The sequence below is a fragment of the Equus asinus genome, chromosome 26 (assembly GCF_041296235.1).
Source record: "Equus asinus isolate D_3611 breed Donkey chromosome 26, EquAss-T2T_v2, whole genome shotgun sequence".
Taxonomy (NCBI): Eukaryota; Metazoa; Chordata; class Mammalia; order Perissodactyla; family Equidae; genus Equus; species Equus asinus.
Window position 1 is genome coordinate 16,031,103 of NC_091815.1, and position 22,206 is coordinate 16,053,308.

General features: G+C 54.8%; 1 long non-coding RNA gene across 1 annotated transcript; it reads left to right on the forward strand.

Moving 5' to 3' along the window:
• The first annotated feature begins 5,636 nt into the window (after window positions 1-5,636).
• Window positions 5,637-18,977, forward strand: LOC139042188 (uncharacterized). Its single transcript, XR_011498610.1, has 4 exons — window positions 5,637-8,044; window positions 8,132-8,202; window positions 11,592-16,978; window positions 18,014-18,977. It is a non-coding gene; the product is annotated as an uncharacterized lncRNA (long non-coding RNA).
• The last annotated feature ends 3,229 nt before the right edge of the window (window positions 18,978-22,206 follow it).

The following is a 22,206-nucleotide window of genomic DNA, read 5'->3' on the forward strand; positions in this document are numbered from 1 at the left end:
AGATTGTGGAGATGATTTTATTGGTCTGGTATTAATCAGGATGTGGCATAATATTTAAGCGGAAAGGAGAGATGAGGTGAAGTGGGGCCTCCATCCGCCCCGACTGTGCACTCGCTGTACCGCAGCCGCGCGCTACGGCGAGGAGCATTTTGAAAGCCAGTTTCATCATCAGAAAATGTAAATAAAATACGAGGTAATCTTTCCCGTTGGGGAGCACGCACACAGAGCGCAGCAGCTCCCCGGGCTGGGGCGGCCGGCTCTCGCAGGGCAGGCCTGAGCAGGAGGCGCTGCCGTGAAGCACACTGGAGTTTCCCTTTGTCACACACGGAGCGTCTGACTCCCACCGCGTGGAGGCCCCCCACCCAGGGTGGCCAGCGGCTCCTCAGCCTCCCCCATGTCCACTGCCCACCGGCCTGGCCTGGGGTGAGATCGGCTGCTGCTAGGGTCATCTCCTGCGGCCTGGGGCTGACCCCGTGTGCCTGGGTCCCGCCATTCCTGGCTCGCGCCCAGGCGCAGCTCCAATCAGCTGGAGAGAGGGGGGCACGGTGGAAGCCGCGACACAGGCCACTTTAGGACTGGAGTGGAGAGGGATGGAGGTGACAGTTCAGAGTGTGCGGTGGCTTCTGCTGGCCCGTACTCTTCGTGGGCACATGTTCCGAGGTGAGAGTGCACGGCAGTCGAGAGTCTGAGGTTCCCCAGTGGGTCCCACTTCCTCCACGCCTCCCACAGTGTGAGCGTCTCACAGAGCTCAGAGATGCCTGGGTTTAAAGGCGTTTGTCATACAACGTGCTCCTGTACGCAATCGCCAGCGTCATCGGGGGCTTAATGGGAGGAAAGGCGAACTGTCCCAGACGCTGGCTGGGCCTCACAAGGGATTTTAAGGGAAATTTTGACTTTGCTCTGATTTGACCTTATGCACTGTTAGGATCCAACCCCCACGTGCTGTGTGATGAAAGATTAGACAGGGGTGTCAGGCGGCTGCAGGGCTGGGGGAGACTGTCCCTGGGGTCTGCTGGGGTGCAGGAGCTGCCTGCCTGCCTGAAGCTGGCGCTGGGCAGCTTTGCAAGGCTGTAGAGGGTCATGGGGCTGTTCCTCGTCCGTCAGGAGGTCATGGATGAAGACCGCCCCTTCCAGACTGGAGTGTCCTCCTCTGCTCCAAATCCCAAGAACCTGCAGACTCCCCAGCATCTGCGCTCGCTCAGCCCTGTTGTGAAGGAAGGGAGACCCCCCGCCGTGGGAATTGAGTCCAGTTTTCAGGAAAAACTTAGTTGAAACAGGTAATGAGAGCATGATTGTAACAATTGTGGGACGATCTCTTAAAATGGAAATGGATCACTCCACCCTGGTGGGTAAGACCCTTTAACCGCTCCCACTTGCCCCCGGGAGAGGCCAGAATCCCTGTGAGGCCCTGTGAGATCTGGCCTCTTGTCCTCTGGGCTCCCACAGAAGGGCCTTTTCCTGTTCCTCTCCACAGGGCCTTTGCATCTGCCATTCTCTCTGCCCTGAGGGCCCTTGCTTGCCACCTCTGTGGGTCCAGTTAATTCCTTCCTTCCATCAATGCCAACTCAGGCAGCAGTTCTTTAGAGACATCTTCCTTGGGTCTCAGAATGCCCTGCGCTTCTCTTTGGCAGCATGTGTCACTGTTTTAATTAAATAACTTGTTATGTAATTACTGTTTGTGCCTTCATATCTGAATACAAGAAGACCCCCTATTTTCCCAATGAAAGGATGAGAACTTTTTCTGGGGGGGGGGGTCCTGCTTGCATATTTAGATTTTTAAGGATATAGTCAAAATAGTTCAATTCCTCCTTGTAGCAGTTATTATGTTGCAACACCTGTCTGAAAACACATGCTCTGAGCTCATGTAGGCACACTGTTTTGTTCTCCCACACCAGGGATCAACTGTCTCAAAACTCTCACGGGCACCTCCATCCTCGGTGCCTTCCACCTCAGGACCGCTTTCTCAGGCCTGCCCCGCTGATCTGTGGGATGCGGGCGGTTTGAATCCACTAAGGATGCTGTCAAGAATTGTGTCCAAAGCCCTGAGCACATTTGCCATGTGTTGGCCATTAAATGACCACTTTCCAGATCACTTTCTTCTTTTTTTTTTTTGAGGAAGATTAGCCCTCAGCTAACTACTGCCAGTCCTCCTCTTTTTGCTGAGGAAGCCTGGCCCTGAGCTAACATCTGTGCCCATCTTCCTCTACTTTATATGTGGGATGCTTACCGCAGCATGGCGTGCCAAGCGGTGCCATGTCCGCTGTGCCATGTCCGCACCCGGGATCCGAACCAGTGAACCCCGGGCCGCTGAGAAGCGGAACGTGCGAACTTAACCACTGCGCCACCGGGCTGGCCCCCCAGATCACTTTCTATGTGACCTTAAAGGCTGCTTCCTGACAGCACTGAGTGCCTGCAAGTGCAAGATCACGCCTCCCCAGGAATAATTATTATTTTGTTCATTTTCTTTGCCTTTTTGGTTTTTTACTGATGCCATCGGGTGACTTCTATGAGCGTCCAAAATTAGCATCGATTGAAGCCCTGTGGGACTAATATGTCTTGCCTTTACGTTCAAGCAGAAAGTAAGGGAGAACAGAGCTGGCAACACGGCAGGAAACTGCAGACTCAAGAGCAAGGCCACTCCCCATTTTGTAAAGGACGATTTTGGGAAGCCCCTTTCCTTATATTCTGGCGTTAACGGTCCTTCCGTATCTCCCCGCTCTAGACTGCAAGCTTCATGAGGGCAGGGCCTCTTCAGCTTCAGGCTCCACCCAATCCCAGGGCCTCGCAGGGCACGTGGCGCTCCGTAAGTGCTCAGAAACGCATGTGGAATGCAGGGCTGCATGAAGTGCAAACTGGAGCAGGAAAGGGAAGTGGAGGGAGGTCCAGATGCAGCGTGGTCACCAGAGGAGCCCCCCCCCCCCCACCAGGGGCCGTCAGTGGGCGGAGGGGACACTCCTTCACGAGGCAGAGCAAGGAGGCACTGACGTTCCAGAGGTGAGACTGGGAGAGCTTACGCATGCACACACACACACGGCCATAGCCAGCCACAGAAAGACACCCACAGACACAGACACACACACACAGACACCCATGGAAAGACACCCACAGACACAGAGACACAGGGACACCCACACACAGACACCCACAGAAAGACACACAGAGACACAGAGATACAGGGACACAGACACACACATACAGACACCCACGGAAAGACACACACACACACACACACACAGAGACATGGACACACACGCACACACACCCACGGAATGACACACACACACAGACACCCACAGAAAGACACCCACAGACACGGGGACACAAGGACACAGACACACACACACAGACACCCACAGAAAGACACTCACAGACACAGGGACACAGGAACAGACACAGACACCCACACACATAGACACCCACAGACACAGAGACACAGTGACACAGACACACACAGACACCCACAGAAAGATACGCACAGACAAAGGTGTACAGACAGAGACACACACACAGAGACACCCTCAGAAAGACACACAGAGACACAGACACACAGAGACAGACACAAATATACAGACACACAGAGACACACACATGCACCTACAGAAATACACACACAGACACAGATACACAGACACACAGAGACACACATACACACATAGATACCCACAGACAGACACCCACAGACACACACAGACACACACACATGAACACTCCAAAGGAAAAGTGATTTCAGGCCAAACAGAAGCCTCTAGAAGAGGGAGGGAGGGGATGGGAAGGTGGCGACCCTGCCCTGACCACAGTCTTTGTCCTCAGGCCGGAGCTGGCGACCAGCGCAGACAGGCGCTCCCCTGAGACTGCCCTCCTTGTTAGACACTGTTGTTAGCTCTCTAACTTCTCCCACCTGAGCAGGAGCCGCTGAGGTGTGGGGCTTCCTGGTGCCTAATGACCCAGGGTGTCGCTGAGGGCCATTAATCCTGGAGATGCCCAGAGTCATTACAGGCTATGTACCTCAATGAGCAGTGACACCACCAGGGGCGGCCTGGGCCCCAGCCCTGGGAGTGCCCCTCTGCCAGAGTGCCGAGCACCTGGGCAGTAGGTGGGTGTCTGGTGTTTGCATGTGTGCGTGTGTGTGTGCAAGCCACATACACCTATAATGAGGGCCCCACAGTCCAAACAGGGAGATGGAGACATGTACATCCGGTCCTGCCCACTGCGCCGGCCCAGCTGTGGGACCCCGAGGCGCTGCCTGCCTCCTCTGGGCTGCACTTACATTTTCCACACAAGGAGAAAACCATGGCATTGTTCCAAGGCTTAACAATAACAACACAAGGAGAGTGCCTGGGCCACTGCCTGGGACCTGGGGCTTCACAGATGCTCCCTCAGGCCCCCCTCCTCTGACTTTGTCACCTTTCGGTCGTGTCTCGGGGATCCCAGCTCTGTGCCCAGCCTGGGACATGCTCTCAAGCACCGTCCCCTCCTGCACAGAGAGGCTGTGCGGGTCCTTGCTCACTCTCCAGGGACAGCACCCGCTGGCAGGCGGCCCTCTCACCACCACCACGCCCATGGGGGGCGGTCCTCGGGTCAGGGGCCAATCTCTGGCTCACTGAGACAGCAGTCCGGGTGCAAAGCCCATGACCCTAGATTAAGGCAGCCCTCTGCCTGCCTCCGGGCCGTGGGCATCACAGAGGTCCAGGTCTGCCCCACGGGATCCCTCCTGGTCGCTGCCCCAGTGACCACCACGTGGGCAGGGCTCAGGGTCTCCCCAGCACGGCCTAGGTCACCTCAAGTCTGGATGCTGGCCCGGCCGATCGAATCCCCACTCTCCAGATGTGGAACTGATGGCTTGTTGGTTTCCACGCAGACCTTCTGGGGCCGAGCCGGCACCCCTCCCACGGTGCCCCTGTTTACGTGTCCATGACTCACAGAAAGGCAGAAGCTGCCACCATCCTGAGGGTGGACGGTGTTTTGGGACAAGGGCACGGACACAGCTAACAGAGAGTCTGACCCCAGATGGAGGAGTCAGATTTGGCTAAATTTTTCTGGAATCCCTCAATTGGTCCGGCTTGTTTCTGTCTTTGATTTCAAAGACCCTGCTCAAGGCTGACCCCCACCAGGGAGCCACGTCTGACCAAGGCAGGCCCAGGTCCCTGAGGCCACTCTCTCTGCCTGAACCCCCACACAGCTCAGCCACAGGAGCAGTCCATGTCCCTCTGGGCTCAGTGACAGCCCCCTCCGCTCCAGAGGGCTTTCTTGAAGACTCAGACAGCAGGGAGCAACGTCTCCCATCCTCAGAGGCTGGCCGTGGGTGTCACACGTGGGCAGGGGAGGGGAGCACTCTCTGGAATGATGCCTGGCCCCACCGGCCGAAGGACCGGGATGCAGAGAAATGTCACTGCTGCAGCACAAAAGTGTGGTATTATCAGCCCCATGCAACGGGCAAGTGGATTAAAATGCCATTAACACAGCAAATTAAGCTTACAGCGAAGTAAACAGAAATTAAATCAATAACCAGCACGGGGGGACAGCTGCCTTTACCCAAATGGTCCCCCAGGGCCCGGGGGCGGTGGGTGTGCAGGGTGGGGTTAGGGGGCTGGCTGGGGTGGGGAGAGGCAAGTGATGTGAGTGGGGATGCAGCTGTCCGTGTGCTGAATCCTAGGCCTTGGACGGCCGGGGCCAGACCTGTCCCTCTGTGGGGAACAGCCGTTCCTCCACCTCCCTGTCACAGGCCTCCACTGGGGCAGGTGTCTCCCTGCTGGGTTTGAGGACCTGGCTCCCATCTTAGCCCCCTCCCTTCTGAGTTTCTGGCTTAAAATGTCTGGGCAGAGGCATAATCCTTGGCTTTTGATTCATTACTATTCCGGGGATCCAGGGACGGATTCTTACTCTCCTTCCTCTCGGTGTCCCTTCCTCACCCCTCTTCCCCAGAGCTCCTGGACGAGAAGGAGAAGATCCAGACGGAGAGTGGGATGACTTCTTACCAGGCAGCTCCCGCTCCACTGGCAGGACTCAGCTCCTTCTGGAAGCCTTCTGTGACTGCCCCCGGTCTGGGTGGGCCCCAGTGCTCCCTCTGTCCAGTGCACTCATGCTGCTGTGTAACTGGCGACTCCCACCTGTTTCCCCTCTGGTCACTGGGTCTCTTGGAGGGCAGGAACCAAGCTGCCCCTCGCCCTGCCCCGCACGGAGCCCAGGGTCGGCTGCAGAGCTCAACACGCACCTGTTGACTGAGTGAGTGAATGAATGAATGAGTGAGTGAAGCCTGAAGCAGACGCCTTTCCCAAGGCCATGGTCGTGGCGTCCATTCTGCTTTTGGGACGTGCATTAGGACGGTCCAGTGAGATGCGTCACATCGGTGACTCCAACGTGAGGCTCTCAGGGCTCAGGGCCTCCCTGTGGGACGTCTAGCCCATCCTCCCAACTCGCTCCCCTGCTCACCCGACTCCTCTTTCTGAAGGAGACCTCCTTGGCCTCACATTGCCAAGGGTGAGGCTGCCAACAGGCCGGGGAGCAGGTGTTGCGGCTCCAGGCAGTGGCAGCTCCTTGTGGCACTGTGTTGGGAGGAGCGGGGGTGGAAGGCTGGCTAGAGGGTGGGGGCTTCTGCCTGGACCACAGGGGTGTGACCAGGGCACACTTTTCACTTGCCTGGTTATTGACTCTTCAAAGATGCTTCTGTACAACACTCACAGAGATGCAGAGAAGCGTCTGTTGCCCATGACAAAGATGATCTTCATTATCCCTACTTTTGGGGGGGGCCAATATGGGTGGAGCACCTCACTGCCTCTACCCCATGAGCAAAGGGATCTCTCACTAAAAGACCTCCCCATCTTCCCAGCTTGGCTCCGACCCTCTGCTCAGTGATCCCTGGCGTCCCCGGCCTGACACCCCCAGTCTGGACATCTCTCTGTAGAGGGGAGGCCAGGGGCACCCTGACCACAGCTGCCCCATGGGCATGATCCCTGCCTGGGCTGGGGCAGGAAAAGGGAGCTGGCCCAGCTTGGAAGAGTTTTAAATTCCTCTGTTCATTTTCCCCCTCTCCCTCCCTTAGGTTCCAAATCCAATTCTAGCTCCTGGCCAACTGGTAGAATTAAAGGATTAAGAGCTACCCAGGTCTTATCCTGATATGAAAAGATTTCACTGAGAGGCTCATAGTTCAGCGTCCAAAGCCAGGGAAATCGCTCCGCCTGCGGCCGGGTATTGTTGGAAAGCCTCGCTGGAACCACCTTTGAGCTCCTGGCTGGGGCATCCTGTTGCACTTATCTCTTAAGACCTCGCTCATAATTGCTCCCTGTCCGACAAGCAGAGAGGACTCCAGGCTTTATCTGTTAAGGGTTCTCTAATCCAGTTCACAAGGATGGTGGGAATCAGGACACCTGGGAACCCTTCTAGAGTCAACGCAGAATCTCACAGGAGCCCTGAGCCGCTCTCTGGAGAGCCCTGGGGACAAGCAGAGGGGCCAGGCCCCTGAAAGGAACCTGTGGGCTGGGGGCTGTGGCCGGAGCTGGTGGGGCTGGTCAGAGAGATCAACTGTGAAGGAAAAAGACTTTGTACAGCAAAGCAGAAGGGATGTTTAGTGCGTGCTGGGTGGGTGTAACCGCACGTGTGTACACACGCATGTGTGTATACGGTGTGTGTGTGTGGACTTCTGCACAAAGGTCAGGGAGAGGGTCCAGGCCAGGCCCCCAGGGGCTCAGCTGGTCAGCCAGGTGGTGAGGGGCTCTGAAGCTGGTGGCACAGGGTGGCGCAGCTGGCGGCCTCTGACAGGCGAGAGCGTGGCGGAGGTGTGGATGAGTCAGAAGCTGCATCTTTGCAGGCCCATGGGAAGCTTCCTGACAAATGCCGTTCATCCTCAGGTTGGGGGGACAGCCAGTGTGCCACTCCATATGGGCACACCTCGACCTATCATCAGCCGACCGTCGCCCTTCGTGGGACCCCGGAGCGCTCCTCCGACTGATGGAGGCTTTGTGGAGAGGTCACGGGGACTCTGGAGGTGCAAGCACAGACTCCAGCATCCCTCGGCCCCTCGCATGGCTTCATCTGTCTACACTGACAGGTGGTGTCCCTGCCCTCTCACACGGTGGGAAGGACGGCTTTCAAAGGGTTCTCAGAACTAAGCCGATCTCTCCCTCTTCCTTTCTAGAACCTTCCCCAGCTAGACCACGGGGGCCGTGTTGCACTCCTAACACTTCTCCAACGTGAGCAAGCAAGATGGTGAGTAGCTTAAACCCTCTCATGACCTCCAGACCTGCACCTCCAGCCCGCCGCCCCTCTGGGCCCACCTGGAAGCCCCAGACCCCGAGCCTCTGTCCTGACAGCCACTCTGCCCGGCCAGCAGCAGAGAGAGGGCCGTCAGCCTGAAGCAGCCTGGTCCCCAGAGAGCAAATCAGAAAGGGCTGGTTTGGGTGTTGGGGTCCTGGTTTGGGTCACCCCAAAGCAGAGCCTGAGATGAGGATGTGGTGTAAGTCGTTCATTTGGGAGGCAGTCCCACTGAGCCCTGGTGGGATAAGAAGAGGGGAGAGGCAGCCAAACAAGGCAGGCAGCCTGCAGGCCCCGAGCCCGGAGGTGCTTCGCACCGCCCTCGGGATGGCCCCGTGGCGGGGAGTCAGGCTGTTGTGACTGAATCCTGTCGGCCCCCAGGAGCTGGTTACCTGGCCCTCTGGCTGTGGAGGTTTTGCAGGGACGAGACGTGGAGCCTCTGTGTCTGGCTATCCGCCCAGCAGGGGTGCGCTGGCCCGCTAAGGCATGAGAGCTGTGGGCAGGGAACAGCCAGCATCAGCTAGAGTGGGCTTACCTGGGCCACATCTCCGGGCCAGGTGGGTCAGGGTGATGGGACAGTGGAAATGTGTGCGTCCCTGGGCTGTGACTCTTGGCTGACCAAGTTTCAGTGACCCCCTGTGGGACTTCCTGATCTGTCGGCCTCCTGAGGCCCTGGCCCTCTTGCTGCCTGGGCAGGACCACCCACCCCCCCTCCTGCTCACCAGGAAAACACGGTCCTCATGCTCCAACCACTGGCCCAAGGAGGGTACATCTTTGCTGCAGGCCAGGCCAGGCCAGGCGTGCGATATGGGCTCTACTGTTCACTCCTGAGCTGAGGTGTGACTGAGTGGGTCACTTCCATCTCAGAGCCTCACTCTTCACCTGGAAAGTCGACGCCTTGCAGCAAGCAAGCAGGGCAGGCTAGAATGATCCATGGGACTGGAGCAGAGTTGAGGACATCAGTGTGAGCTCCTGTCTAGCTTAATACAGATGCAGACAGATGCATGTGGAACTGTTCACAGAGCCGGGTATTTGCAGGAGTAGTGTACACACACATGTCCTTGCTCTGTCAGCTGAGGGGGCCAAGAGGCAATGACACCCCAGTAATAATGGCACACCTCACACCCAGCCCTTGGTTTCTATTACCATTCTCAAAAATAACAGCCAAGGCGCCTTAGAGAAACGGCTGATTCTGGGACTGCAATAGGAAATATATAAGGTGATCCTGGAGCATCTTAGAGTATGAGAAAATAAGAAAGTGCTCAAAATACACACACACACACACACACTCACACACACACACACACACACACAATGATGGGAATGAGTCAAAGGGACACAGGAGCCACTGAAAGAGCTCCCAATGGCCAAAGGTGGAATAATTTGAGCCACAAAATAAATACTGTAGTATTGGATTATAAGCCAAAGTATAAAATAAATACCCATGAGTCCATACTGATATAAATAAATGATTATCAAATAAATAAATAAATGGATGAGAATAGAGAAAGCTCCTGTGCAGAATTCCCCATGATTGATGGAGATGCCCTACAGAGATACACAGATAGCCAAGGAGGGGGGTTCTAGTTCCCACTCCTTAGGTGTGGGCTGCACAGAGCACCTTCCTCCCCACGTGCACCCTGTGGAGACGGGGGATGAGAAAGAGCAGCTTCACTGTGGAAGCCTGACCTCAGCCGGGTGCTCCGGGGGCAGCATCAGCGGTAACGAGTCGTGTCGACAGTGTCGTGTGATAAGAATGGCGCTTCACCTCTGCGGTCTTCCTCCCAGGAAACCCTTCCCTCAGTCTAACCAGGAGAAAACATCAGACAAACCCTCAATGAGGGACGTTCTACAGAATGCCTGACCAGGAGTCCTCACGTCTGTCAAGGTCCTTAAAAACAAGGAAGGTCAGGGAAAGTGTTAGAGTCTGGAAAATCCTAAGGATGCATGATGACTCGACATAATGTGGTGTCTTACATGGGATCCTGGGACAGAAAAAGGACATTAGGTAAAGACCAAGGACATCTCAATAAAGCGTGGACTGTAGTTAATAATAATGTGTCAGCACGGGCTCCTCCTTTATGACACATGTACCTCATGGTAATAGAAGATGTTAACTATATGGGAACTCTCTGTACTGTCTGAACAACTTTTCTGTAAATCTAAAACTGTTCTAAAGTAAAGATTGTTTTAAAGATACGGCTCCTGTTCCTGAAGGCAGCTCAGCCGTTGAGGAGAGGGCCCTGCCTGGGGCCAGGGAACGTGGCATCTTGTCACCAGGCAAGTCACCACCCCTCCGGGCCTCAGTTTCTCCACCTGTCAAATGGCAGGGTTGATCCCTAAGTCCACCTTGGACAGTCCGTGACGGCCGTCACACACCGCTTGAGTGGCCGGAGAAGGCGCCGGAGCTGAAGGGGCCTCAGCTGGCGGCAGCGTTGGTGGGGCGGGCAGATGGAGAGCATGCCCCAGGACCGGGCGCTAGGCGGAGCAGACCACGGCTTGGCGCGGGCCATTTGTTCCAGCACCTTCCTCGCTGGGCCTCCCCCTTCACAGACCATTCCTCAAGGCTCCCATGTTCTCATTTTCCCACCAGGTCTCGGGAGAGCTGGGCAAGCAGGGAGCTGGTGAGGGGAAGATGCAGCGACGTGTTTAATGCACTGTTTCCTGGGGACCTAGAATGAAAATTTTAACAGCTCAGAAGCTGTGCACCGAAGGCGCCTCTACTGCGGGTTCTCAGAAGGGTATTCCAACTAAATTGCAGAAATAAATATGCATCTTCCGTGTTTTTGATGAGCAATCGCTGCACAGAGCCTGAATCCTTAAGTGGCAGCAGACTCCTCCATGGGAAAAACAGCGGTCTTCAAGTGGCCTGGCTTTGGGGCTTGTCAGCTGTGTTTGCGCTTTGTGGCCATAAGGCCATCGCTTTCACGGGACCCACTCAGAGCTGACCTGCTGTACCAAACTGGAGAACAACCCAGAAATGGAAAGAAAAAGAGAACTGTAAAAAAAAAATGCACAAAGACGCCCTGTAGAAAGATAGGGTCCACAGCACGTCATCACAGCAAATCAGCCCACAAAGGGTCCACGCCCAAGCTAACTCTAGGGCACGGGCAAGTCCTTTCAGAGAAGGAGGGGAGGGAGCGGGCTCTGCAATGCCCAGGCAGCGGCAGGAAAGGCTCGGCCAGCCAGACCATCTCTCTGTCTCTCCCTGCCCACCCCCTGGGAACCCAGGCCTGTGCGCTCTGACGCGGGGGGGGGGGAACCACTCAGCCCCATTTCACACCTAAGTGGGACACGCCCAAGGCCCTTGGCGACTGCGACACTTATTCCACCGTCCTCCTCAGGTTTGACCTTGCTGCAGACACGTGCAGAAGCACTGCCAGGCCAGTGCCACGGTGGGCACATGAGGGGCGGACCTGCGCACAAACGAAAGAGAACCCGACACAGACCTCCAGACCTGCCAGCGGGAAAACATTCCAAGATCAACACATTTTAACTCACTAATTAATACAGCCAAAAGGCATTTTTCATATTAGACTTATTAAAATCACTTGTATTTAAGTGTTTTTGAACTCATATTTTCCGATGCTGTGCGTTTTTCTAAAGTGTTCTAGTCATGTTATGCAAATGCCTATTTAAATTACCAGGGGTATTTGTTTTCTATTTCTACTCTGTAAAACATAATTTTAATACAAGTTATTTGTGAAATGCACATTGGAAAAAAGAAAATAAGATTTGAGATGGCATTTCTATGATAATTTTATTGCAAATGTTGACCATGTTTTTGTATTTGTCTGCAAAAGGTAATGCGGAATATACATAAGACATATTTCTGGGATTTATTGTCGTATGTGACTAAATTAGTAAAGGAAAATTTGCTCCATTTTTTTTGAACCCGAGGAGGGCAGTCCTTCACCCCGGGAAGCGTGTTTTAGAGGGAACAGGCACGGCCGCGAGAGGGCTGAGCCCCACGCCATCACAGAGAAGACTCGCTCTCGCTCTGCACTTCTCCCAGGTTTTCTGACACCTGCGTGCTGCCAGACACAGCATCTGAGGCAGAAGCACAGGCCCTGCTGGGAGAGGGGTGCTCAGCTCGCGGAGGACACGACCGCTGAGTGGAGGACAGGGGTGGGGTTCTCTCGAGTGCCAAAGTGGTGAATGTAGGGGCCAGACTCCACAGCAGGGGAGGGCCTTGGAGAGGGTGCTGAGGAGCGTCTTCCTTTGTAGAGTTATCTAAAACCTGTAGTCTTCCTCCTGCCAGCATCTGTTTGATACATGTGTGATACAGGCATAGTAAGATCACTAGAGGCAAAAGATGAAGTCAAGAGGGAATCCTGAATTCAGGATTAAGTATTAATGCTACTTCTGAGCTTCCCGGCAGCCAAGGCAAAAAAGGGAAACATAATGAGTTCAATTCCTTTCATTGTCCAGTGAAGAATATCTGTCTCTTTGAAGGAGAGCCAGTTTCCTTCTGTCTTCCAGGTTCAGTAGATCCACAGAGAGCCTCTCATAAGGGAAGGCAGGGACACGGTAGGCTCTGTCCCCACTGGTGAATTTACAGAGGGTGCAGAAATGCCGTTATGAGGGTGGTTGGATTCAAACAAAAGGTATGATGGTCAATCATAGTTTTTAAAGATGTCTCTGTGCTGGTGTGGGGGCGCCTGTAACAGAATGAGACTCCATCCTCAACACCCACAGCCCCATCCTCCAGGCAGTCATTGCTCACTCTTACATGTGTCAACGAGGACCAACAGTGAGATTTTCCCAGGCTCCCCTGAGCCAGGGGGGAAGGAGGCTGCCCATCCCAGAGCTGGCTGGGGGAGTGCTGTAGGGCTCCCCACATGAGCCAGGGCGACTGCCTGCTTGTCATTTGTCCCATTAGGTGCCAACTATTGGGGTTTCAAAAGGCAGGGCTTGGAAACAAAAACTCTCACCTGCGGTAACCCGCCCGTCACCTGGGCACCCCCGCTTTGACGTCTGTGGAGAGGGACTCTGGTTTGCCCTGTGTCTCCTGAGCACCCGCAGTGGGCTCTTGAGCCAATGGACTCAACGCAGGTTTCATGAAGGGCACTGACTGTGGGTGTCGTCTGGGCCAGTGGGTCGAGTGCAAGGTCAGCTTGGATTCAAATGGAAGCTGTGTGACGCTGGGCCAGGGCTCCACGGCCCGAGTCTGTCTCCTCATCCGAAAACATGGCCGTGACAAAACCAGTCCTGCGGAGAGGCTGTAGAGACAACGAAGAACGTGTGCCAAGTGCCACTTTGTATCTGGTGCTGAGGCCCCAAGAGACCATGATGTCCAGATGACAGTGAGAGTAGGCATTTGGGTGACACTTAACGTATAAAGTGCTCAGTGTACATGATCTCCTGAAATCCTCACGGTGATCCTGTGAGGTTAAATGTAACTTATCATCTCCACTTCACAGAGGCGGAATTGGCTCAGAGAGTTTCAATGACTTGCCCAGTGATGCACAGCACGTCAAGGGTAGTGCTGGGACGAGGCCCACCCAGGTCTTCTGAGTCTCCTTGAGCAGTCTCTTTATCCTATCCCTTTGCCCCCGGGAGCTGGGTGGCCCCTTCGGGCTGGGCCCACCATCTTCACCTAGGAGGGTCTGGGAGAGACAAGGTGGGCTCAGCCAGGCCCCGGCCACAGGCGGAGAGGTCACTTTCCATCTTCCCCGAGGCTTCCCTTCCGCTTGGGCCGGCTGGAGCTGGGGTCATCAGGTGAGGCCCTGGAGGAGCGAGGGGCCCTGGCTGTGTGTCCCTCCCCTGAGTGGCCCGGCTGCTCAGACCTGGCAGGTAGGCAAGGCCCATGTTAGGCCAAGCAGCCGGCAGGTTTCCTTTCCCGGAGCCGGGGCTGTGTGCTGGGTTCTGTCATCAGAGGTGCACGAGGAGCCTCCCCTGGGTGGACCACCATCAGGGAGCAGGTGGTTGAAGAGCTGACTGCCCTGGTGGCCTCGTACAGAGACCAGAAGAAGGCCTGGACGGGGCGGTGCAGAAGCCGTGACAGTAAGCCTTTTGTTTGAGGCCTTTTGAGGCATCGATGCACAGGGAACTTCTCCCCATCTAGTTCCATTTGGATCAACAGATGTCCTTGATTCCGGGGGCGTGGAAGGCCCAGTGCAGCCTCTGCTGACACACTCAGGCGGGCGTCTGCTGTGCGTCACTTTTCCGCAAGGCACACACGCTGCACAGCCCGCCTGTGGCCTCTGCTCCCCTCCCACTCTGGGCTGCTGTCCCGGCCTCCATCCGAGCCAGCCTCTCTGCAGGAGGGGGCGCCCTTGGTGGCCAAGGTCTGCTTCCCCCGCCCTGCAGGCACCTCGGTGGCCCCCACAGCCCTGGGGGCTGGGACTGCAGCCGCCACACGGGGAGCCAGCAAAGGCGCCTTGGAGTCACTGGGCAGAAGATGCCTGCCTTCCCCAGGATGCTTGGGGCCCAGTCTCCGAAGCTTTACTGAGCACCTTCTCTGGTTAGGCTCTGAACTGGCTCCAGGCGCCCACAGGGACCAGGCAGATGTGGCCTGGCCCCCGGCACTCACAGGAGGGAGGCAACGGTGGACACCAAACGAATGGCCACACAGGGCTGATTAATGGTCACAGGTTGCAAAATGCTTCAAAGGAGGGACAGTCAGGGGTCCTCCCCCTGCTGGGGCACGGGAGCCTCCGTGGAAGAAGAAGTGGGGCCCTCTTCCAGCCGCTCTGCAGCCACCGCGTGCCCAGGCCCAGGCGAGGGGCCTGTGTGCTCAGCTAGCCAGGCCCCACAGGATCGCCATTCTGGAGGCCAGGGCAGAGGCAGACAGGCCAGCAACAAGCAAACAGGTACCATAATCGGGGCAGGGGTGACTAGTGTAATGATGGAAATGAAACAGGAATGAGACAGGGCGCTGCTGGGGCTCAGGGGCCACCTGCCACTGAGGGGTCAGGAAACTCTCGGAGGAGGCAATGTAGGCGCCAATCCAGGTGAGATTTGAGCTGGTGAGACGGGAGTATCCCCAACAGAGAGAATAACAAGTGCAAAGGCCCTGTGGCTTGGAGGAAGCAGGAGCAGGAGTGCTAAAGGAGAAACAGGAGGCCATGGGCCTGGAGAATGGTGGGGAGAGGGGCACGAGAGGACGTTGAGGGTCTGCAAGGCCAGAGAAGGATCTGGATTCTCCTCTGAGTGCAATGGAGTGGGCCAGAAGGGGTTAAGAGAAGAGTGACAGGGTTTGACTGGTGTTGAATATGAATCCCTCTACACCGTGGAAGATGATACGGCAGTTCCTCAAAAAAATTAAACATACAATTACCACACGAGTCAGCAACACCATTTGTGAGCATACACTCAGAAGAACTGAAAGCAGGGTATTGAACAGATATGTGCACACCCGTGTGCACAGCCCAAGTCCCTCTCTGTCGTCTCCGTTCTGGTTCTTACACTGGCTGAGATGAAGGTACCTGTTTCCTTGTTGGCTGTACATCCCGCCTCTCCCCAAGCACAAAGGACGCCTCAGGACATGGAGGCCTTGTCCATCTTGGCCACTTCCGTGTCCCCAGGACCAGAGCTAGGCCCTGCACGGAGAGAGGCCCATCAGCAATGGCTGCATGGGTGAGTATTTAGGGATCAAGGACCTGCTGTATAACCGGGGACAGCCCAAGCCCCCTTCCTTTCCTGGAGATCTCGCAGACCCAGGGTGATGCCAGGGACCCCAGGCCTCCAGACCACCCCTCAACGCCTGGCGGCCCAGAGGGTTCCACTTTGTCCTCCCTCGGGTTCAGCAGCAGGAAGGCCAAGGGTGCTCTGGATTGGTTTGTGTAATTGGTTTGATATGATCATGAAAAGTATCTAAGAATTGGACAGCTGGAAGTGCTTTTCCTCCCATTTATTACTTAAAACAGCCTTAGAGTTTTGGGTTGTTTTTAAAATCAGATTCTCCTCACTAAAAAAATTAAAAAATAAAAAATACCATGAGCTTACTCTTGCGTGTCTTTGAAGAGACCCCACAAGGTCACGACGAGGCCTCCGCTTGTGGGGTGCGGGGTTCCTCGGCTCCAACGAGACCTGGGGAGCGTCCAGAGCCGGTCCTGGCCGTCCCGCAGTCGCGGTGTCAGGAGGGGAGAGAAATTAAGACGAGTGTATTGCATAGTCAGACATAAACCACGAGAGAGAAAAAGTATTGCGAATGCTAAAATGGCCCAGACTAAAATATACCGAGGTTAAAATACAGGGTAACTTTACAAATCACTAATAATTTCTTTGGCTTTCACTGCAATAACATTGATTTAATTCATTAGATTCCTTTCTAAATCTATATTTCAGTTTTAGAGTTGTCAGTTTCCGTTAATGACAATTTTGCCCCATCTGTTCCAACATGAAAATGAGGCTCCTTGCAGCAGACAAGATAGATCTCTAAGAGTTTAAGGGGAAGTCTTAAAGGTATTTCACCCAGACTAGGGCTTGTTTGATGATTCACACTCAGAAGAAGCTGCCCACACTGCCTTGCGTGAGTGGGAAGAAGGACCCCTCCCACAACGGCACCCATCGCTCACTGGCCCCGGGGCTCCCCTCGCATCAGAGGGGCCCACTGTGTTATCATTGTTTCGTATCTTGGAGGGGAATGTTCAAAACATTCCCACTCATTCTTTTTTTTTAAACGACAGAGCAATAATTCTGGATGTCAGCATATCAGAATTCCAGCGGCTGTGATGAGAATGAAAATGAGTTGCTGTAATTTGGCCATTCAAACCGTCGTGTTACAGTAAGTCATTTCCGCAAGCCCGGTGAGCTCCCGTCTGCGAGGGGGCAGTGTCTCGGTTTCCAACTCGGTAAGAAACAGCTCTGATGATGCCCTCCAGCCCACCAGCCCATGCATCTGCCAGTCTTTTGCAGGAGCCAGTTTTGAAAGCCTGGGTGAGGAGGGTGGGCCCAAATCTGAAACCAGATGATGGCGTTGGGGGGCCAGGATGGGCTGGGAACAGGCTGCTGAGAGGAACAAGCCAGATGACACTCACATTTCCTGCAGAGCCTGGGCCCCACCAGGCCCGAGCGGGGGAGGTCCCCCCCGGCCTGCGGTGATGGTCGTGTGTTATTGGGGGAAGATGTTCCACTAATTATCAATCATGGAAAAATAAACCTACCCTTTAAAGAAAACGCAATGTGTCATACTTGACCCAGGGAACTGGGCTTTTTAAAATTTGAAAACCTTCTAGAAAAATATGCAGGCTTTAAAAAATATATGGAATTAGGCCGGATCTTCAAAGTTAATATTCACCATATGTATTTACATTCAACTCAACTTCAACAAATTGAGTGCCGCATTACAGCTCAGAGAAAGAGGAGATTGCCTCTCACGCGGGCCGACATTAAGTTGAGTTACTGTTTTGCTGTAGACTTCTCTGGGAAGTCTAAAGACAGTTGAGAAAATCAGACTGAAAATCCTCCTTGGGGATCTGCCTCCTAATTTCAAATACAAATTAGTGAAATTTTAGCATTTCAGATGTCACACCTTGAGCAAATTAAAAATCAACAATAATATTAAGGTTCCACGTTACCTGCTGAAGTGTACAGAATGTATAAAAACTTTAATCAAACACCCGGGTTTGCTCAGTTTTAAATTGTGTTAGTTTAATAGTTTCTTTTCTGCTCTTTATATTAATGACATAGTCCCATCTAAATATATTGCCATGCTGAAAACCCATCACAACATTTCTAAGGTTGAATGAATGCAGTTGCAGTCATGGTTTTTTAATAAAAAGATCTCTTTCTATTAAGCTCCCCTTGTTTTTGTTCCTAGAGTATGGAGGCTCTCTAGTGTACAGAGGCTGGGGGAGCGATGGAAACAGACGTCAGTCCCCACCACTTACGGCACGAAGACCTGCTGTCCAGCCCGGAGAGCCGAGGAGCCACCATTTCCTCACATCTCGCGGCCGAGCATGAGGCGTGGAGGGTGGAGGCAGTTGCTTTCTAAGCATCGACTGAAGGTCCCATCACCTGGGAAAATGTCTCAATCTGCTTTCTCAGCCAAGCAGTCGCACACGCTCCAGACTCAGTCGGGGAGGCCCCGCCGCATCCAGGTGTGTCTGGAAGGATGCGCAAATGTACACAGATAGGACCAAGAGAACCTGTCTGGGCAGCTCTGGCTGTTCAAGTTAGAGGCTTGGGGTTTAAGACCCCCTCTGCCTGGATCATTGCAAACCTCTCCAGAGAGCTCCCATGCGCACTGAGCTAAACACTTCACGCCACCTCTCTGATCTGGGCCTGTCTGGGGCCCCAGGCGCAGAGAAGCACAGCATGCCCAGCTCAGGGCCAGGCCTCACAGGGCACTCTAGTTGTGGCGAAACCAAAGTTGAACTTTCTAGGACCTTGATCGACTGTCAGGGTGCAGAGCAGGAGAGGGAGGGGAGCCACAGGTCGTTCAAGGCCTCTGTGGAGATGTACTCCCTAGGGGCCGGGAGACTCTGAACTCACGGCTCTGGCCTTGGGGCAGACCGCTCTAGCTGTCTGGCCCGGCTCCTCCTCTGTAAATGAGTGAGCTGTGTAAAGTGGCTTCCAAGGGGTTTTCTTGCTCCAGGATTGTCCCTTCTGGAAAATAGCCAGATCTTTTAACACAAGTGTCGATTATGCTGTAAGTGCCCACAACTACAAATATAAATAAGTGTATTCTTATTCCTACATTTACAGTTATTATGCCAAGTGAGGCATTGGGACCTAGTCATATACAAGCTCTGATCAAAATAAAGGCTTCATCTGTCTACCTTTCCTTCTAAGTTATTTTTATATTTATGGGCTTTTATGAATTTCTTCAAACACACAGACCAAAATAACCAATTTAATAAATACACACATGCGCACGCCCCAGTTTCACCCTATCTCAGCAGGGTGTCCAGCTGCTCCAGACTTTTCTCAGGAAGTAGACGTCCCCCCAGCAGTGTGCCCTGGGTGCCCTGCAGCCCAGCCCTGGGCCTCCCCGCCGCCCCGCAGGGAGTTGGGCTGCAGCCGTGACCTAGAAGAGGGGACTGCTGCTGACAGCATCTTGAGCGCCTGTCTTCCTCGTCCAGGGCAAGGGAGAGAACCTCGGACCGAAGGACACACATCTGACCTGAAGGCCCAGCAAGAGTGGCACGTTGCACTGTGCACCGCAATCAGGAGGCAAGAGAAATGAGGTGATTAAGGCTAAAAATGAATATGCCTGACCTGGGAAACTCGCCTTCTGAAATAATTAGGCCACGAGACGCAGGATGAGGGAGCGCAATTCAGGTGTCTGTTGAATAAGAGACACTTTCCTCCGCCTGCACCTTTCCCAAATGGCCGGGAAGGACCTCAGTTCTCTCCTGCAATTGGTTTTAGAAACAACTCATTTCTGACCACGCAGACAGGGGATTCACGGTGCGTCTTTCTGAGCCAGCTGTGGCAAGAGCGGGGCTTTCTAATCAACCAGAAATAGTCCTGGATGTGAAATCTTTACCTGTTTAAGAAAATTATATAATATATTTCGAGCAAATTAATTCCATCTGGACCAGTTACAGCACATAATCAGCTATCTTATGCAAATAGTTATCTTTGTGGTTGAAATCGATAACTTATTTTCTTCCGTAATAAAGAAAAAGGGGAAAGAAGTTATTATTAATTATGTACAAAATGAAATCTTTTCTATCAAGGCTGTGGGTTTCTTTTCATTATGAAGGCTTTCCTCATGCCAATTTCTGGGACCCCGATGTGAGCCTTTGGCAGAACGTCCCTAAGGCCACCTATGGTTGGGAAGGTCACTTGGGGAGCCGGGCCTGGGCCTGCTTCTCTCGGGAAGCCCATGGGACGGTGGTGTATGCCTGGCCGTCTCCGCTAGCAAGCTGGCCCAGTGGAGCTCTTCCCTCGGGCTGGAGACCCGAAGAGCACCTTATTTATAAAGCCCGCTCGACCACAGTTAGTCAGTATCAGCTCCAGTCACAGATGGAGTTAATGACAGTATTGATTATGCCATAACCTATGTTAATACCGAGTGTATCGCCTCTTCACCATCGGGCGGTATTTATGAGCTATTTCTGCCCTTCTGAACATGGCCGAGCCCTGCAGGGAAATCACTCTTCAGACTCTGTTCTGATCAAAAGGGGCATATCCTTTGTGGCCACCTGAGGAGCACAGGGCAGAAGCAGCGGCCGAGCGACACTGCATTCCCACCGGGGCCCTTGTAGCGTTTGTCTTCTCCCAGCCGTCATCGGCACCTTCAATCCTCCCTCAGTGCGGCCGTGGAGGGAGAACCCCCAGAGCTACACTCGGCCTTTCGGGAGGGCCCCACTGGGGCTTCCGGCCTGGTCCCGCCCCAGCGATTTCCACGGAACCTTCTAGGGAGTGGTTTCCCGGCGTGTGCTCTCCTCAGGGTGGCGTCCAGGCACAGTCACGGGGACGCGAGGCTCCGGCGGGACACGTGTGTGGCTGCAGCCGTTATTTTTGGCCTCCTGCCATTTCGTTTATGAGGTACTTGCATCTGACAAACGGATCTCATCTGTGCACAGATTACAGGCTTCTTCCTGCCTGACCACTGGGCACGAGACCGCGCCCGACCTCAGCCCCAGGCTGCTACCTCGCGGAGGCCGGCGGCCCTGGCTTCTGCGAAGGTCCATGGCCGACGCCGGCCGGCCCCGTTCCCCGCAGAGGGATGCTGAGGCCGGTCTGTCTGAGTCTGTATTAGCAGAACATGCATGCCCAGCAAAACCGTTGCACCCCAGAGGCCTCGTGGAGCCTCCGGGTAGACCCAGGCTTTCAGGGGACCAGGAGGAGCAGGCATGGAGCGCCGGGTCCATCCTCATGCTGCTGGGAGAGGTGGCTGCAGGGGCAGCCTCCGGGGCTGGGGGCATGGCCGGCAAACCCAGGGCTTTCCGGGGAGCACTAGCTCTGAAGTCCTCTCTTCCTCTCCTTCCCGGGCTTGGCCCTGGCCCACCTCCCTTCCTCCCGGGGAAGCAGGTGGGGCCCCCGCTGGCCTCTGCGTGGGAAGGCAGCAGGCGCCTCGTTAAGCACCCTTCCTCCACTCAGGCCTGCTTATGGATTCCTCTGACCGAGTCCACCAGGCGGCTTGAACCGGTTGAGGACAGCTGGGCCGCTTGGCATTTTATGGCGAGTGGCGGCTTCCCAAGGCTATAACTGTGTGTGCCCGCGGGTGTGTCTGGACGTGCCTCCCCGCCTGGTCCTCCTGAGGAGAGCCCTCCCTGGGGGCACAGCACGGCCGGACCCTGCAGGCTGCTCTGCCACCCGGCTGGTGAGGGCAGGGGCAGATGGGCGGACCCGCAGGCCCAGACGGGACAGCAGCAAAGGCCCCACGCAGAGGGGGGCGCCATCCCGAGGGGAGAACCATCCAGAGAGGAGCCCCATCCAGAGGGGGGCCCTATCCTAAGGGGACCCCCACGCATGCCCAGACTAATGCGTTCATGGTAATGATGCCTCCTGGGGCAGCACCTTACCACTCTTCACAGAAACAGTCTCTACGAGAGAAATGAATTGTTTTGTTGTTGACGGGAAAGAAAGGGGAGAAGCCATTTTGAAGTGTTCCTTGTACCTGGAGGAGTTGGAAGACAGGCTGCAGGTGGCTCTCTCAAGGCCTCATGCCCTGAGACGGTCCCGGGCCTACAGGCAGAGCTGCTATCCAGGAGTTGCTCCTGCCTTGAGTAGCCAGGGGCTGCTGGGGGGCTGAGGGCACGCCCTCCTACAGCGAAGTCCCACTCCACTGTTGACAAACTGTGCCATCCCTGTGCCTCAGTTTCCTGATCTTAAAAATGAGGCCATGCTCTGTTTGCTTGTGGGATGGTTGTAAGAGTTAGAGGAGATATCATGTACTCAGTGCTTAGCCTGGAACATCGTTGGTGCCAGCCATTGGCTAAGAGTAGGAACTGGATGCATGGGCACATTAGGCAGCTGGGTGACTCCAGGCTTTCCTGTGGGCCAGACCCAGCTGCCCCTGTCTTTCCCCAGACCCTGTGGGGCTGTCCTGTGCACATT